General features: G+C 39.0%; 1 non-coding gene across 1 annotated transcript; it reads right to left on the reverse strand.

Annotated features, from left to right (window-relative positions):
- Positions 1-14,160: 14,160 nt before the first annotated feature.
- LOC112699995 (small nucleolar RNA R71) lies at positions 14,161-14,264 on the reverse strand. The gene has a single exon (XR_003152923.1). It is a non-coding gene; the product is annotated as a small nucleolar RNA R71 (small nucleolar RNA).
- Between the last annotated feature and the right edge of the window lie 6,026 nt (positions 14,265-20,290).

The following is a 20,290-nucleotide window of genomic DNA, read 5'->3' on the forward strand; positions in this document are numbered from 1 at the left end:
ATTACTCATTAATGAACTAAATACCTGGGTTCAGCATACTTTACCTCAAAAGAAACAGGATCCTGGTAAATTCCTAATTCCCTGTACCATAGGCACGATGACCTTTGAGAAGGCTCTGTGTGACCTGGGGTCAAGCATAAACTTAATGCCACTATCTGTAATGGAGAAATTGGGAATCTTTGAGGTATAGGCTGCCAAATTCTCATTAGAGATGGCAGACAAATCCATGAAAAAGGCTTATGGACAGGTAGAGGACGTGCTAGTAAAGGTCAAAGGCCTTTACATCCCTGCTGATTTCATAATCCTAGACACTGGGAAGGATGAGGATGAATCAATCATCCTTGGAAGACCCTTCCTAGCCACAGCAAAAGTTGTGATTGATGTGGATAGAGGAGAGTTAGTCCTTCAACTGAATGAGGACTACCTTGTGTTTAAAACTCAAGGATCTCCCTCTGTAACCATGGAGAGGAAGCAAGAAAAGTTTTTCTCACTGCAGAGTCAACCAAAGTTTGGTGTTGGGAGGTCCCAACAATACTCTGAACATCTGTGAGGCTCCATGAGAGCTCACTGTCATGCTATTGACATTAAAGAAGCGCTTATTGGGAGGCAACCCAATTTTATTTATCTATGTATTTTCCTTTTTTAGGTTGATGATCATGTGGAGTCACAAAAACAATTGCAAAAATTCAAGAAAAATAAAATACAGCATTAAAAATAGCACACCCTGGAGGAGGAACTTACTGGCATTTAAACGCCAGTAAGGGTAGCAGAATTGGCATTTAACGCCCAGTCTGGCACCATTTTGGGTGTTAAACATCAAAAACAATCACCAGATTGGCGTTAAACACCAGAAAGAAGCAACAAGCTGACGCTAAACGCCAAAAACAGGTTGTAGCCTGGCATTTAACGCCAGGAAAGGAATAAAAGCTGACGTTTAACGCCAGAAACAAGAAGCAATTTGGTGTTAAATGCCAGGATTACACAGTAAGGGCATTTTTCACGCCTAACAAGAGCAGGGATGAAATCCTTGACCGCTCAGGATCTGTGGACCCCACAGGATCCCCACGGATCCCACCTCCTCTCTCTCACTCACCAATCAAATCATATCCTCTTCCCTATATTCTCTTTACCAATCACCTCCATACCTCTTCCCCAAAAACCCCACCCACCTCACTTTAAATTCAAACAATTTTCTCTCCCAAACCTAACCCTAATGACCGAAACCCAACCCTCCCCTCAACCCTATATAGACCCATCACTGCTCCTTCATATTCACACAACACAAACACCTTTCCCCCCTCTTGGCCGAATTCACTTCTCCCTCCATTTCCTCCATTTTTCTTCTTCTTCCCCTTCTTTCTTTCTTCTTTTTCTCGAGGACAAGCAAACCTTTTAAGTTTGGTGTAGTAAAAGCATTGCTTTTTGTTTTTCCATAACCATTTTTGGCACCTAATGCCGGAGAAACCTCTAGAAAGAGGAAAAGGAAGGCAATTGCTTCCACCTCCGAGTCGTGGGAGATGGAGAGATTCATCTCAAAGGTCCATCAAGACCATTTCTATGAAGTTGTGGCCAAGAAAAAGGTGATCCCTATGCAATTCAGCTGGAATTGTCATAGAGGAAGACATCCTCATTGAAGAGGATAAGCCCATCACTAAGAAAAGGATGGAGCAAACAAGAGAGCCCATTCATGGACCTCAACAAGAGCATGAGGAAGATCCTCATCAAGAAATCCCTGAGATGCCTCAAGGGATGCAATTTCCTCCACACAACTATTGGAAACAACTCAACACCTCCTTGGAAGGCTTGAGTTATAACATGGACCAACTAAGGGTGGAGCACTAATAGCACTCCATCATTCTCCATGAGATTAGAGAATATCAAAGAGCTATGAGGGAGAAGCAACAAAGGCAAGGAAGAGACATAGAAGAGCTTAGGCATTCCATTGGTTCTTCAACAAAGGTGGACTCATTCCTTAATCTCCTTGTCTATTTATTTTCTGTTTTCGATTTTTGAGCTTCATGTTTGTCTATGTTTGTGTCTTCATTACATGATCATTAGTGTCTATGTCTTAAAGCTATGAATAATTCCATGAATCCTTCACCTCTCTTAAATGAAAAATGTGCTTAATTACAAAAGAACAAGAAGTACTTGGATTTCAAATTTTATCTTGAAATCAGTTTAATTATTTAGATGCGGTGGCAATACTTTTTATTTTTTGAATGAATGCTTGAACAGTGCATGATTTTGATCTTGTTGTTTATGAATGTTAAAATTGTTGGCTCTTGAAAGAATGATGAACAAAGAGAAATGTTATTGATAATCTAAAAAATTATGAAATTGATTCTTGAAGTAAGAAAAAGTAGTGAAAAAAAAGAAAAAAATGGCGAAAAAAATAATAATAAAAAAGAGAAAGAAAGAAAAAAAGCAAGCAAAAAAATCCAATAGCCCTTAAAACCAAAAGGTATGGGTAAAAAGGATCAAAGGATTTGAGCAATAATGGATAGGAGGGCCCAAGGAAATAAAATTCAGGCCTAAGCGGCTAAATCAAGCTGTCCCTAACCATATGCTTGTGTCATGAAGGTCCAAGTGAAAAGCTTGAGACTGAGTGGTTAAAGTCGTGATCCAAAGCAAAAAAAGTGTGCTTAAAAGCTCTGGACACCTCTAACTTTAGCAAAGCTGAGTCACAATCTGAAAAGGTTCACCTAATTATGTGTCTGTGGCATTTATGTATCTGGTGGTAATACTGGAAAACAAAGTGCTTAGGGACACGACTAAGACTCATAAAGTAGCTGTGTTCAAGAATCAACATACTGAACTAGGAGAATTAATAACACTATCTAAAATTCTGAGTTCCTAGAGATGCTAATCATTCTGAATTTCAAAGGATAAAGTGAGATGCCAAAACTGTTCAGAAGCAAGAAGCTACAAGCCCCGCTCATCTAATTAGAACTAAGTTTCATTGATATTGTGGGATTCATTGTATATTCTCTTCTTTTTATTCTATTTTGTTTTCAGTTTCTTGGGGACAAGCAACAATTTAAGTTTGGTGTTGTGATGAGCGAATAATTTATACGCTTTTGGCATTATTTTTAGATAGTTTTTAGTATGATTTAGTTGGTTTTTAATATATTTTTATTAGTTTTTAAGCAAAATTTACATTTCTGGACTTTACTATGAGTTTGTGTGTTTTTCTATGATTTCACGTATTTTCTGGCTAAAATTGAGGGACCTGAGCAAAAATCTGATTCAGAGGCTGACAAAAGACTGCTGATGCTGTTGGATTCTGACCTCCCTGCACTCGAAATGGACTTTTTGGAGTTACAGAAGTCCAAATGGCGTGCTCTCAATTGTGTTGGAAAGTAGACATCCAGGGCTATCCATAAATATATAATAGTTCATACTTTGCCCGTGTTTAGATGATGCAAACTGGCGTTTAACGCTAGCTTTCTGCCCTATTCTGGCGTTAAACGCCAGAAACAAGCTGCAAAGCAGAGTTAAACGCCAGAAACAAGTTACAAACTGGCGTTTAACTCCAAAGAAGACCTCTACATGTGAAAGCTTCAATGTTCAGCCCAAGCACACACCAAGTGGGCCCGGAAGTGGATTTCTGCATCATTTACTTAATTTTGTAACCCTAGTAACCAGTTTAGTATAAATAGAACTTTTTACTATTGTACTAGGGGTCTTTTTCCCTATTTTCAAATTCATATGCCATTTGGGGAGGCTGGCCATTCAGCCATGCCTAGACCTTGTTCTTATGTATTTTCAACGGTGGAGTTTCTACACACTATAGATTAAGGGTGTGGAGCCCTGTTGTTCCTCGAGTATTAATGCAATTACTATTGTTCTTATATTCAATTCAAGCTTATTCTTATTCTAATATATTCATTTGCACTTCAACCTAATGAATGTGATGATCCGTGACACTCATCACCATTCTCACTTATGAACGCGTGCCTGACAAACACTTATGTTCTACCTGCGAAAGCTAGAGTGTGTATCTCTTGGATTCCTAGTCCACGACGCATGGTTGCCTCTCCTGTCAACAGAGCCTTCCATTTCATGAGATCAGAGTATTCGTGGTATAACCTAGAATCCATTGGCGGCATTCTTGAGATCCGAAAAGTCTAAACCTTGTCTGTGGTATTCCGAGTAGGATCTGGAATGGGATGACTGTGACGAGCTTCAAACTCGCGACTGTAGGGCGTGGTGACAGACGCAAAAGGATAGTATATCCTATTCCTACATGATCGAGAACCAACAACTGATTAGCCATGCGGGAAACCATAGAGGACTTTTTTCACTGAAAGGATAGGAAGTAGCCATTGACAACGGTGACGCCCTACATACAGCTTGCCATAGAAAGGAGTATGAAGGATTGGATGAAGGTAGTAGGAATGCAGAGATTCAAGAGGGATAAAACATCTCCATACACTTATCTGAAATTCCCACAAATGATTTACATAAGTATCTCTATCTTTATTTTCTGTTTATTTATCTTTTAATTATTAAAACTCCATAACCATTTGAATCCGCTTGACTGAGGTTTACAAGGTGACCATAGCTTGCTTCAAGCCGACAATCTCCGTGGGATCAACCCTTACTCAAGTAAGGTTTATTACTTGGACGACCCATTGCACTTGCTGGTTAGTTGTGTGAAGTTGTGAAAAAGAGTGATATTACAATTGTGCGTACCAAGTTGTTGACGCCATTGAGATCACAATTTCCTGCACTATTGATACATGAGTATGAGATGAAAAAGTGGGAATTTTGGGTAGCTAGGCATAATTTTAAAAGTTATATAGAGTGTGTGTGGGTATAGGTGAGAGCATAGGTTAGTCAAGGATTTAGTTTATAGCTCACTCAGACATACATATATCCTCACCTTTGCCTTAGTCCTATTTCAACCTTGAAAAGACCTCATGATGTTTGCATTGGTACATTAAATATTTGTTGATTGGTTAGGTGAAGAACAATGTTTAGAAAGCATGACTAGAGAAGACTAGAGTGGATTACCCCATACAATTGAGTGATTAGAGTGCATATACACCATCAGTGAGGGTTCAATGCTTAATTCTATGTTCCCTGCTTTCATGAGCTATCTTCTTACAAGTTTGCTTGCTTCTTATTGCATGATTTGAATTAGTGGAATTTGATTTATGTTTGTCTTGGAGGATTTGTTTATTTTCAACCGAGTAGACATAATCATCTTAGCATATAGTTACATTCATCTATAGGTTGCATTTCATGAGTCTTACTTTCCCCTATTCATTCTTTTTTTCTCCTTAAGCTTAGCATGAGAACATGGTAATGTTTAAGTGTGGGGAGTTTGATAAACCACTATTTTATGGTTTATATTGTGCTCAATTGAGTGGTTTTTATCAAGTCTTTGCACACTTATTCATACAAATTGCATGGTTTTACAATTCCTTCCTAGTTTTGTTCTATGGTTGAAAACTTGCTTCCTAAGCCTTTAATTTGTGTATTTTGATTCCCTTCTCTACTATTCAATGCCGTGATCTGTGTGTTCAATGATTTCAGGCTTTATATGACAGGAATGGCTTGGAGGATGGAGTGGAAGCTTGCAAAAATGAAAGAAGCACAGGAAATAAAGGAGACAATCAGCGAGGAGCAATGCGCACGCATGGCTCACGCGTGCGCGTGAATTGGAGTTCGCTCGACAACGTGTACGCGTGCGTGTGACAAGGAAAATTGGCAAACAACGCTCACGCGTGAGTGATGCGTATGCGTGATATGCGCGATCTGCATAAATTGCAAAAAATGCTGGGGGCAATTTTGGGCCGAGTTTGGACCCAGTTTCTGGCCCAGAAACACAGACTAAAGCCAAAGAACAGCAGAGACTCAAGACACATTCTCATTATGCATAGTTGATGAGTGGATAATTTATACGCTTTTTGGCATTGTGTTTAGGTAGTTTTTAGTATGATCTAGTTACTTTTAGGGATGTTTTCATTAGTTTTTATGTTAAATTCACATTTCTGGACTTTACTATGAGTTTGTATGTTTTTCTGTAATTTCAGGTAATTTTTGGCTGAAATTGAGGGACTTGAGCAAAACTCTGAAAAAGGCTGACAAAAGGACTGCTGATGCTGTTGGAATCTGACCTCCCTGCACTCAAAATGTATTTTCTGAAGCTACAGAACTCCAAATGGCGCGTTCTTAACGACGTTGGAAGGTAGACATCCAGAGCTTTCCAGCAATATATAATAGTCCATACTTTATTCGGAAATTGGCGACATAAATTGGCGTTGAACTCCAAGTACATGCTGCTGTCTGGAGTTAAACGCCAGAAACACGTCATGATCCGGAGTTGAACGCCCAAAACACGTTATAATTTGGAGTTCAACTCCAAAAGACGCCTCAGCTCATGGATAGATCAAGCTCAGCCCAAGCATACACCAAGTGGGCCCCGGAAGTGGATTTATGCATCAATTACTTACTCATGTAAACCCTAGTAGCTAGTCTAGTATAAATAGGATAATTTACTATTGTATTAGACGTCTTTTGACCACGTTTCATCTTTGGTCTCAGTTTTGTTTTATTCTTCATCTTAGGAGGCTATTGATCACGTTCTAGGGGGCTGGCCATTCGGCCATACCTGAACCTTTCACTTATGTATTTTCAACGGTGGAGTTTCTACACACCATAGATTAAGGGTCTGGAGCTCTACTGTACCTCAAGTTTCAATACAATTACTATTACTTTCTATTCAATTCTCTTTTATTCTTATTCCAAGATATACGTTGCACAACACTTTGAAGAATGTGATGAACCGTGACACTCATCATCATTCTCACCTATGAACGCGCGTGACTGACAGCCACTTCCGTTCTACTTTAGGCCGGGCGCATATCTCTTAGATTTCCCAATAGAATCTTCGTGGTATAAGCTAGATAGATGGCGGCATTCATGGGGATCCGGAAAGTCTAACCTTGTCTGTGGTATTCTGAGTAGGATCCTGGGAATCCGGAAAGGCTAACCTTGTCTGTGGTATTCCGAGTAGGATTCCGGTATTGAATGACTGTGACGAACTTCAAACTCCTGAAGGCTGGGCGTGATGACAAACACAAAAGAATCAAGGGATTCTACTCCAACCTGATTGAGGACCGACAGATGATTAGCCGTGCTGTGACAGAGCATTTGGACCATTTTCACTGAGAGGATGGGATGTAGCTATCAACAAGGGTGATGCCTCCAGACGATTAGCCATGCAGTGACAGCACATAGGACCATTTTATCGAGAGGATTAAAAGTAGCCATTGATGATAGTGATGCCCTACATACAGCTTGCCATGGAAAGGAGTAAGAAGGATTGGATGAAAGTAGTAAGAAAGTAGAGATTCGAAAGGATTCTAGCATCTCCACATGCCTATCTGAAATTCCCACTATTGATTTACATAAGTATATCTATCCCTTTTTATTTTCTGTTTATTATTAATTTTCGAAACCCATAACCATTTAATCTGCCTAACTGAGATTTACAAGGTGACCATAGCTTGCTTCATACCAACAATCTCTGTGGGATCGACCCTTACTCACGTAAGGTATTACTTGGATGACCCAGTACACTTGCTGGTTAAGTTGAACGGAGTTGTGTCCACACATAGCAAAGAGCCATAATAATGATTCCATACAATAACAAAGAGTACTACATTGATGTGATCACAATTTCGTCCACCAATAGTTTTAGTTTAGTTTTGGGAATCTTAGAGAGAATTCTATTACTTCCTTTAGGTTTTTTTCACATTCATAGTTTTAGAGTTTTATTGCTTTTGCTTTGGATATTGAGAAGAGTCATTACCTCCGTTGGAGCTTCTTTATTCTAGTTTGTTTCTCTATTCCTTTACTCTTTTATTGCCCATTGACTCTGTTTAGATAAGTATGTTCATGATTTTGGGATTTATTAATGCAAAGAACCATTTTTACTTTTAATTAATTTTCAGTTATTATTTATCATGTCTTTCTTCTATTCCCTTTTTAATTCTGTGAAAGTAATATTCATGTTAATGGAGTAGTTCCCTAACTTGGTTGGGAGTTGATTAAGAGGAAAACCTTGAGTTGGAATACTCAAGTGTTAATATTAACTGGAAGTTGTTGGTGGACTCTCTAGTCTCTGACTCTAATCCTTTCTTAGGAAAGGATTAGGACCTCAGTGATAGAGTTGATTCAGTTACTTGACTTGCCTTTATTAAGTAAGGGATAACCAAGTGGAACAACAACCTTTTATTATTACATTTGGAAACATTCAACAAGGATAGAACTTTCAATTAATGTTCTCCCGGTCAAGGCCTTTATTTGAATTATATAAATTCTCTCGTAAACTTCCAATGCTTAACTTTACTATTATTTATTTTTTTTGTGTCTCAAACTCAAAATTTCTTGGAAAACCTCTAATCATTAAATAGCACTCTCTCTGCAACTCGTTAAGAGACGACCTGGGATTCATACTCCTAGTATTTTATTTCTAAATTTTGTGATAACCCCTTTTAAATTAATAAGCGGATTTTATTTGGTTGAGAACTGTACTTGCAATGCTGTTTTCTCTATAAATTCTTAATTGGCCAATTTCCGCCACGTCATGTATCCGGTGGTAATACTGGAAAATAAGATGCTTAGGGTCATGGCCAAGACTCATAAGTAGCTGTGTTCAAGAATCAACATAATAAACTAGGAGAATCGATAACACTATCTGAATTCTGAGTTCCTATGGATGCCAATCATTCTGAACTTCAAAGGATAAAGTGAGATGCCAAAAGGCTACTAGTCTCGCTCATCTAATTGGAACTAAGCTTCATTGATATTTTGAAATTTATTATATTTTCTCTTCTTTTTATCCTATTTTGTTTTTAGTTTCTTGGGGACAAGCAACAATTTAAGTTTGGTGTTGTGATGAGCGGATAATTTATATGCTTTTTGGCATTATTTTTACACAGATTTTAGTATGTTTTAGTTACTTTTTATTATATTTTTATTAGTTTTTATGCAAAAATCACATTTCTGGACTTTACTATGAGTTTGTGTGTTTATCTGTAATTTTAGGTATTTTTTGGCTGAAATTGAGGGACCTGACCAAAAGTCTAATTCAGAGGCTGAGAAAGGACTGCAGATGCTGTTGGATTCTAACACTCTTGCACTCGAAGTGGATTTTCTGGAGCTACAGAAGCCTAATTGCTGTGTTCTTAATTGCGTTTGAAAGTAGACATCTTGGTCTTTCCAGCAATGTTTAATAGTCCATACTTTGCCCGAGATTTGATGGCCCAAACTGGCGTCAAAACGCCCACAAGAGACCCTTTTCTGGCGTTTAACGTCGGAACTGGCACCAAAACTGGAGTTAAACGCCCAAACTGGCATCCAAGTTGGCGTTTAACTCCAGCAAAGGCCTATGCACGTGTAAAGCTCAAAGCTCAGCCCAAGCAAACACCAAGTGGGCCCTGGAAGTGGATTTCTTCACTATCTGCACTTAGTTACTTAATTTCTGTAATCCCTAGTAACTAGTTTAGTATAAATAGCACTTTTTACTATTGTATTTGGGATATTTGGATCATCTTTTGAGCTTTTTGATCACTTTAGATCATTTTGCACATTTGGGAGGCTGGCAATTCGGCCATGCCTAGACCTTTTCCCTTCTGTATTTTCCAACGATGGAGTTTCTACACCTCATAGATTAAGGTGAGGAGCTCTGTTGTTCTTCATGAATTAATGCAAATACTATTGTTTCTCTTTCAATTCACACTTACTTCTTCTCCAAGATATATTCTCATACTTAATTCAGTTAAGTCAGAATGAAGGGGTGACCCATGACAATCACCCACTATCTTCGATATTCGCTTAGCCAAGATCCGCGTTCCTGACAACCACAAGCGGTATACACGATGTTCAATGTAGTCATTAGACGACAACTGGAGTATAGTCTCTTGGGTCTCTGATCAACAGACTGAGTCCGTGCGGTTAGAACCTTCGTGGTATGGGCTAGAACCAATTGGCAGCATTCTTGAGATACGAAAAGTCTAATCCTTATCGGTGGTTTTCCGAGTAGGATTTGGGACGGGATGACTGTGACGAGCTTCAAACTCACGAATGTTGGGCGCAGTGACAGTGTGCAAAAGGATAGAAAAATCCTATTCCGACACAAGTGAGAATCGACAGATGATTAGCCGTGCGGTAGCTGTGCCTGGTATTTTTCATCCGAGACGAGAGACCCGACAGTTGATTAGCCGTACAGAAACTGTACCTGGACCATTTTCACTGAGAGGACAGATGGTAGCCATTGACAACGGTGATTGATGAGCAGATAATTTATACGCTTTTTTGGCATTGTTTTTAGGTAAATTTTAGTAAGTTTAAGGTACTTTTAGGGATGTTTTCATTAGTTTTTATGTTAAATTCACATTTCTGGACTTTACTATGAGTTCGTGTGTTTTTCTGTGATTTCAGGTAATTTCTGGCTGAAATTGAGGGACTTGAGCAAAACTCTGAAAAAAGGCTGACAAAAGGATTGCTGATGCTATTGGAATCTGACCTCCCTGCACTCGAAATGGATTTTCTGGAGCTACAAAACTCCAAATGGCACCCTCTCAACAGCGTTGGAAAGTAGACATATAGAGCTTTCCATCAATATATAATAGTCAATACTTTATTCGGAAATTGATGACGTAACTTGGCGTTGAACGCCAAGTACATGCTGCTGTCTGGAGTTAAACGCTAGAAAAATGTCATGATCCGGAGTTGAACGCCCAAAACACGTTATAACTTGGAGTTCAACTCCAAGAGAAGCCTCAGCTCGTGGATAGATCAAGCTCAGCCCAAGCATACACCAAGTGGACCCCGGAAGTGGATTTATGCATCAATTACTTACTCATGTAAACCCTAGGAGCTAGTTTATTATAAATAGAACTTTCTACTATCATAATCTCATCCTGGATCCTGGATTGTATTTTGAATCCTGTGATCACGTTTTGGGGGCTGGCCATTCGGCCATGCCTGAACCTTTCACTTATGTATTTTCAACGGTGGAGTTTTTGCACACCATAGATTAAGGGTGTGGAGCTCTGCTGTACCTCAAGTTTCAATACAATTACTATTACTTTCTATTCAATTCTCTTTTATTCTTATTCCAAGATATACGTTGCACTACACTTTGATGAATGTGATGATCCGTGAAACTCATCATCATTCTCACCTATGAACGCGCGTGATTGACAACCACTTCCGTTCTACCTTAGGCCGGGCGCATATCTCTTAGATTCCCCAACAGAATCTTCGTGGTATAAGTTAGATAGATGGCGGCATTCATGAGGATCCAAAAAGTCTAAACCTTTTCTATGGTATTCCGAGTAGGATTCTGGGATTGAATGACTGTGACGAGCTTCAAACTCCTGAAGGCTGGGCGTGATGACAAACGCAAAAGATTCAATGGATTCTATTCCAACCTGATTGAGAACCGACAGATGATTAGCCGTGCTGTGCAGAGCATTTGGAACATTTTCACTGAGAGGATGGGATGTAGCCATCAGCAAGGGTGATGCCTCCAGACGATTAGTCGTGCAGTGACAGCGCATAGGACCATTTTCCCAAGAGGATTGAAAGTAGCCATTGATGATGGTGATGCCCTACATACAGCTTGCCATGGAAAGGAGTAAGAAGGATTGGATGAAAGCAATGAGAAAGTAGAGATTCAAGAGGAGCACAGCATCTCCATACGCCTATCTGAAATTCCCACTATTAATTTACATAAGTATTTCTATCCCTTTTTATTTTCTATTTATTATTAATTTTCGAAACCCATAACCAGTTAATCTACCTAACTGAGATTTACAAGGTGACCATAGCTTGCTTCATACCAACAATCTCTGTGGGATCGACCCTTACTCATGTAAGGTATTACTTGGATGACCCAGTACACTTGCTGGTTAAGTTGAACGGAGTTGTGAGCTTCTCTAACAATGCCTGGAACTCTTTGATCACAATTTCGTCCACCAAGTTTTTGGCGCCGTTGCCAGGGATTGTTCGAATTACAATTACGTGCAACTACAGCGCCAAGTTTTTCTGATCCGGCAACAACACCAAGTTTTTGGCGCCGTTGCCGGGGATTGTTCGAGTATGGACAACTGACGGTTCATCTTGTTGCTCAGATTAGGTAATTTTCTTTTCAAAAATCTTTTTCAAAATTTTTCTTTTCTTTTTCGTTTTTCCTAACTTTATTTTCGAAAAAAAATTAATAAAAATTCAAAAAAATTCATAAAATCATAAAAATCAAAAATATTTTGTGTTTCTTGTTTGAGTCTTGAGTCAATTTTTAAGTTTGGTGTCAATTGCATGCTTTAAAAAAATTTTCTTGCATTTTTCGAAAATTCCATGCATTCATAGTATTCTTCATGATCTTCAAGTTGTTCTTGATAAGTCCTCTTGTTTGATCTTGATGTTTTCTTGTTTTGTGTTGTTTGTTGTTTTTCATATGCATTTTTTGTTTGTTAGAGTCCATGCATTAAATATTTCTAAGTTTGGTGTCTTGCATGTTTTCTTTGCATCAAAAATTTTTCAAAACTATGTTCTTGATGTTCATCATGATCTTCAAAGTGTTCTTGGTGTTCATCTTGACATTCATGGTGTTCTTGCATGCATAATGTGTTTTGATCCAAATTTTTTATGTTTTGGGTCATGTTTGTGTTTTTCTCTCTCATAATTAAAAATTCAAAAATCAAAAAAATATCTTTTCCTTATTTCCCTCCAAATTTTCGGAATTTTGGGTTGACTTGGTCAAAAATTTTTAAAAAAATTAGTTGTTTCTTACAAGTCAAATCAAATTTTCAAAAATTTAAAAATCTTATCTTTTCAAAATCTTTTTCAAAAATCATATCTTTTCCAATTTTTCCTCTTTTTCGAAAATTTCAAAAATCTTTTTCTTATCTTTTATATCATATTGTCGAAAATATGCTAACAATTAATGTGATTGATTCAAAAATTTGAAGTTTGTTACTTTCTTGTTAAGAAAGGTTCAATCTTTAAATTCTAGAATCTTATCTTGTAGTTTCTTGTTAGTAAGTCTTTTTAAAAAATTAAATCTTTTTCAAAATATCTTTTTCTTAAAATTTTTTATCTTTTTATCATATCTTTTTCAAAAAAATTTTCATCTTTTTTAAAATTTGATTTCAAAATATCTTATCTAACTTCTTATCTTCTTATCTTTTTCAAAGTTGATTTTAAAATCTTTTTCAATCAACCAACTAACTTTTTGTTTGTTTCTTATCTTTTTCAAAACCACCTAACTACTTTTCCCTCTCTAATTTTCGAAAACACCTCTTTCTTTTTCAAAAAAAATTCTTTTTAATTAATTAAATGATTTAAATTCTAATTTCAATTACATCTTATCTCTAATTTTCGAAAATTGCTAATCCCTTTTTCAAAATTATTTTCGAAATCCCCCCTCTCTTTTCTTATTCTATTTAATTATTTAATTACCAACACTTCTCTTTACCTCTCTTCATCTAAAAATCCGAACCATTCTCCTTTCCTTATCCCCTTTCTTCTTCTACTGACATAAAAGAATCTCTATACTGTGACATAGAGGATTCCTCTTTCTTTTCTTGTTTTCTTCTCTTTCATATGAGCAGGAACAGGAAAAAAGGCACTCTTGTTGAAATTGATCCTGAACCTGAAAGGACTCTGAAAAAGAAACTAAGAGAAACTAAATTACAACAATCTAGAAACAACCTTTCAGAAATTTTCGAACAAGAGAAGGAGATGGCAGCCGAACACAATAATAATAATGCAAGGAGAATGCTTGGTGATTTCACAAAGCCAACGTCCAAGTTTGATGGAAGAAGCATCTCCATTCCTGCCATTGGAGCCAATAATTTTGAGCTTAAACCTCAACTAGTTGCCTTAATGCAACAAAACTGCAAGTTTTATGGACTTCCATCTGAAGATCCTTATCAGTTTTTAACTGAGTTCTTGCAGATCTGTGAGACTGTAAAGACGAATGGAGTTGATCCTGAAGTCTACAGACTCATGCTTTTCCCTTTTGCTGTAAGAGACAGAGCTAGAATATGGTTGGATTCACAACCTAAGGATAGCCTGGACTCCTGGGATGAGCTGGTCACAGCCTTCTTGGATAAATTCTTTCCTCCTCAAAAGCTGAGCAAGCTGAGAGTGGATATTCAAACCTTCAAACAAAAAGATGGTGAATCCCTCTATGAAGCTTGGGAAAGATACAAGCAGCTGACCAAAAGATGTCCATCTGACATGTTTTCAGAATGGACCATATTGGATATATTCTATTATGGTCTCTCTGAATTTTCAAAAATGTCATTGGACCATTCTGCAAGTGGATCCATTCACCTAAAGAAAACGCCTGAAGAGGCTCAAGAACTCATTGACATGGTTGTAAACAACCAATTCATGTACACTTCTGAGAGGAATTCCGTGAATAATGGGATACCTCAAAAGAAAGGAGTTCTTTAAATTGATGCTCTGAATGCCATATTGGCTCAGAACAAAGTGTTGACTCAATAGGTCAACATGATCTCTCAAAGTCTGAATGGATGGCAACATGCATCCAACAGTACTAAAGAGGCAGCTTCTGAAGAAGCTTATGATCCTGAGAACCCTGCCATGGCAGAGGTTAATTACATGGGTGAACCTTATGGAAACACCTATAACTCATCATGGAGAAATCATCCAAAATTCTCATGGAAGGATCAACAAAAGCCTCAACAAGGCTTTAACAATGGTGGACGCAATAGGCTGGGCAATAGCAAGCCTTTTCCATCATCTTCTCAGCAACAGACAGAGAATTCTGAACAAAACACTTCTAATTTAGCCAATCTAGTCTTTGATCTGTCAAAGGCCACTTTCACTTTCATGAGTGAAACAAGATCCTCCATCAGAAATTGGAGGCACAAGTGGGCCAGCTGAGTAAGAAAGTCATTGAAACTCCTCCCAGTATTCTCCCAAGCAATACAGAAGAGAATCCAAAAGGAGAGTGCAAGGCCATTGATATAATCAATATGGCCGAATGCACAAGGGAGGAGGAGGACGAAAATCCTAGTGAGGAAGACCTCCTGGGACGTCCCTCAAGCAAGAAGGAGTTTCCTATTAAGGATCCACAGGAATCTGAGGCTCATATAGAAACCATAGAGATTCCATTAAATCTCCTTCTGCCATTCATGAGATCTGAAGACTATTCTTCCTCTGAAGAGGATGAAGATGTGACTGGAGAGCAAGTTGCTCAATATTTAGGAGCTATCATGAAGCTGAATGCCAAGTTATTTGGTAATGAGACTTGGGAGAGTGAACCTCCCTTGCTCATTGGTGAACTAGACACCTGGATTCAAAAAATTTTACCTCAAAAGAGACAAGATCCTGGCAAGTTCTTAATACCTTGTACCATAGGCACCATGACCTTTGCAAAAGCTCTGTGTGATCTGGGGTCAGGGATAAATCTTATGCCACTCTCTGTAATGGAGAAGCTGGGGATCATTGAGGTACAACCTGCCTTGTTCTCATTACAATTGGCAGATAAGTCATTGAGACAAGCTTATGGAATAGTAGAGGACGTGTTAGTAAAGGTTGAAGGCCTTTACATCCCTGGTGATTTCATAATCTTAGACACTAGGAAGGAAGATGATGAATGCATCATCCTTGGAAGACCTTTCCTAGCCACAGCAGGAGCTGTGATAGATGTCAACAGAGGTGAACTAGTCCTTCAATTGAATGGGGACTACCTTGTGTTTAAGGCACATGGTCATCCCTCTGTGACAAAAGAGAGTAAGCATGAAGAGCTTCTCTCAGTTCAGAGTCAAGAAGAGCCCCCACAGTCAAACTCTAAGTCTTTTATTTGAGTCTTTTATTTTTGTTGGTTTAGAGTCTTTTATTTGAGTCTAGTTTCATATTTTAAGTTTGGTGTCAATTGCATGCTTTTACTTTCTCTTAATTTTTCGAATTTGCATAGTCTTAGTTGTTTCTGTACTTTCAAAAATTCTAAGTTTGGTGTCTTCTTTGTGTTTTCCTTTAAAATTTTTGAAAATTTGTGTTTGATTTTCTAAAAATTTTAAGTTTGGTGTCATTTTGTTGTTTGTCTCTTTCCTCATCTCAAAAAAAAAATCAAATCTTTTTCAAAATAATTTTCAATCATATCTTTTTAATTGCTAATTCCAAAATCAACATTTGTACTCTAGCAATGAGCCCTCTACAAAAGAAGAAGCCATGGCAGTAACTACTGATACTAATCCTCAAGAACAGGTTGTTGAGCTTAATCAGCAATTACTCCTGATGACAAAATAGTTAGCAGAATTTAAAGAGATGCTCCAAGAAACTAAAATTGCTAACAAGAATATAGAATCACAGTTGAATCAGACAAAACAGCAGTTATCTAAACAAATAACAGAAGAATGCCAAGCAGTTCAACTAAGGAGTGGGAAAACATTAAATAACACTGCTCAAAGTAGCAAAAAGCCAAGAAAGGAACAACTGACAGAGGACAACCAAACCACTGCCCAAAATCCCTCTTAGGACAGTAAGAGCCCAGAGAGGAATACTCCTAGCGTTCAAACGCCAGAAAGAGGGGAAAAGTTGGCGTTAAACGCATATTCCTTGCCCAGTTCTGGCGTTCAAACGCCAGAAAAGGGTGGAAAGCTGGCGTTAAACGCCCATCCTGCACCCAGTCCTGGCATTCAAACGCCAATGAGGAATCAGACACCTGAGAGTGCTGATAGTAACCCCTCTAAAAAGGCTTCTCCAACCACCTCTGTAGGGAATAAACCTGCAGCAACTAAGGTTAAAGAATATAAAGCCAAGATGCCTTATCCTCAGAAACTCCGCCAAGCGGAACAGGATAAACAATTTGCCCGCTTTGCAGACTATCTAAGGACTCTTGAAATAAAGATTCCGTTTGTAGAGGCACTTGAGCAAATACCTTCTTATGCTAAGTTCATGAAAGAGATCTTAATCATAAGAAGGATTGGAGAGAAACTGAAAAGGTGTTTCTCACTGAAGAATGCAGTGCAGTCATCCTGAAAAGCTTACCGGAGAAGCTTCAAGATCCAGGAAGCTTTATGATGACATGCACATTAGAAGGTGCTTGCACCAAGACAGCCCTATGTGACCTTGGAGCAAGTATCAACCTCTGCATCCACTATCAGAAAGCTTGGTTTGACTGAAGAAGTCAAACCAACCCGGATATGTCTCCAACTTGCTGATGGCTCCATTAAATATCCATCAGGCATAATTGAGGACATGATTGTCAAGGTTGGGCCATTTGCCTTTCCCACTGACTTTGTAGTGCTAGAAATGGAGGAGCACAAGAGTGCAACTCTCATCCTAGGAAGACCTTTCCTAGCAACTGTACGAACTCTTATTGATGTACAAAAAGGGGAAGTGACCCTGAGAGTCAATGAGGATGAGTTCAAGTTGAATGCTGTCAAAGCTATGCAGCATCCAGACACATCAAATGACTGCATGAGCGCTGATATTATTGACTCTTTGGTGGAAGAGATCAATATGACTGAGAGTCTTGAATCAGAGCTAGAGGACATCTTCAAGGATGTTCAGCCTGATCAGGAGGAACCAGAGGAAATGAAAGAACCTCTAGAAATTCCTCAGGAAGAGGATAAGCCCCCCAAACTTGAGCTCAAACCACTACCACCATCCCTGAAGTATGCATTTCTGGGAGAAGGTAACACTTTTCCAGTGATCATAAGCTCTGCTTTAAACTCACAGGAAGATGAAGCACAAATTCAAGTGCTAAGGACACATAAGACAGCTTTCGGGTGATCCGTAAGTGATCTTAAGGGCATTAGCCCAGCAAGATGCATGCATAAAATCCTATTGGAAGATAATGCCAAGCCAGTGGTTCAACCACAGAGGCGGCTAAATCCAGCCATGAAGGAGGTAGTGCAGAAAGAGGTCACTGAGTTACTAGAGGCTGGGATTATTTATCCTATTTCTGATAGCCCCTGGGTGAGCCCTGTACAAGTTGTCCCCAAGAAGGGAGGCATGACAGTGGTTCATAATGAAAAGAATTAACTGGTTCCCACAAGAATAGTTACAGGGTGGCGTATGTGTATTGACTACAGAAGGCTCAATACAGCCACCAGAAATGATCATTTTCCTTTACCATTCATAGACCAAATGCTAGAAAGACTAGCAGGTCATGATTATTACTGCTTTTTGGAAGGCTATTCAGGTTACAACCAAATTGCAGTAGATCCTCAGGACCAAGAGAAAACAGCATTCACTTGCCCTTCTGGCGTGTTTGCCTACAGAAGAATGCCTTTTGGTCTGTGTAATGCACCTGCAACTTTTCAGAGGTGCATTCTCTCTATCTTTTCAGATATGGTAGAGAAATTTCTGGAAGTCTTCATGGATGACTTTTCAGTATTTGGAGACTCATTCAGCTCCTGCCTTAACCATCTAGCACTTGTTCTGAAAAGATGCCAAGAGACCAACCTTGTTTTAAACTGGGAAAAATGTCACTTTATGGTGACTGAAGGGATTGTCCTTGGGCATAAAATTTCAAACAAGGAAATAGAGGTGGATCAAGCTATAGTTGAAGTAATTGAAAAATTACCACCACCTACCAATGTTAAGGCAATCAGAAGCTTTCTGGGGCATGCAGGATTTTACAGAAGGTTCATAAAGGACTTTTCAAAAATTGCAAAACCTCTAAGCAACCTGCTAGCTGCTGACACACCATTTGTGTTTGACACAGAGTGTCTGCAGGCATTTGAGACCCTAAAAGCCAAGCTGGTCACAGCACCAGTCATCTCTGCACCAGATTGGACATTACCATTTGAACTAATGTGTGATGCCAGTGACCATGCCATTGGTGTAGTGTTGGGACAGAGGCACAACAAGCTTCTGCACATCATTTATTATGCTAGCCCTGTTTTAAATGATGCACAGAAGAATTACACAACCACAGAAAAAGAGTTACTTGCAGTGGTTTATGCCATTGACAAGTTTAGGTCCTACTTAGTAGGGTCAAAAGTGATTGTGTACACTGACCATGCTGCTCTTAAATACTTACTCACCAAGCATGATTCAAAACCCAGGCTCATAAGGTGGGTGTTGCTTCTGCAAGAGTTTGATATAGAAATAAGAGACAGGAAAGGGACAGAGAACCAGGTAGCTGATCATCTGTCCCGGATAGAACCAGTAGTTGGGGCATCCCTCCCCTCTATTGAGATCTCTGAGACCTTTCCAGATGAGCAACTCTTTGCCATTCAAGAAGCTCCATGGTTTGCAGACATTGCAAACTATAAAGTTGTGAGGTTCATACCCTAGGAGTACAGCAGAGTGCAAAGAAAAAATTAATTTCAGACGCCAAGTACTACCTATGGGATGAGCCATATCTCTTTAAGAGATGTGCAGACGGAATAATCCGCAGAAGTGTACCTAGAGAGGAAGCACAAAGGATCCTATGGCATTGCCATGGATAACAGTATGGGGGACATTTCGGAAGTGAGCGAACAGCCACTAAAGTCCTCCAATGCGGCTTCTACTGGCCTACTCTCTATAGGGATGCCCGAGAGTTTGTGCGTAACTGTGACAGTTGCCAAAGAGCTGGTAACTTGCCTCATGGTTACGCCATGCCTCAACAAGGGATCTTAGAGATTGAATTGTTTGATGTTTGGGGTATTGACTTCATGGGTCCCTTTCCACCATCATACTCAAACACTTATATTCTGGTGGCAGTAGACTATGTATCTAAATGGGTAGAAGCAATTACCACTCCCAATAATGATACTAAGACCGTGTTGAAATTCCTCCAGAAACACATCTTCAGCAGGTTTAGTGTTCCCAGAGTACTAATCAGTAATGGGGGCACTCATTTTTGCAATAAACAGTTGTACTCTGCTATGGTCCGATATGGAATTAGCCATAAAGTAGCAACTCCGTATCATCCACAGACAAATGGGCAAGCTGAAGTCTCTAATAGAGAGCTAAAAAGAATCCTGGAATGGACTATTTTACCCGTAGAAAGGATTGGGCAAAGAGCTTGGATGATGCTCTGTGGGCATACAGAACAGCATTCAAGACTCCTATAGGAACCTCTCCATACTAACTTGTGTATGGGAAGGCTTGTCATCTGCCCGTGGAACTGGAACATAGAGCCTACTGGGCAACCAGATTCCTAAACATGGATGCTAAGTTAGCTGGTGAAAAAAGATTGCTCCAGCTAAATGAGCTAGAGGAGTTCAGACTCAGTGCCTTTGAAAATGCAAAAGTTTATAAGGAAAAGGCAAAGAAGTGGCATGACAAGAAGTTGTCA

Source organism: Arachis hypogaea, chromosome 6 (assembly GCF_003086295.3).
Source record: "Arachis hypogaea cultivar Tifrunner chromosome 6, arahy.Tifrunner.gnm2.J5K5, whole genome shotgun sequence".
In the NCBI taxonomy this organism is placed as follows: Eukaryota; Viridiplantae; Streptophyta; class Magnoliopsida; order Fabales; family Fabaceae; genus Arachis; species Arachis hypogaea.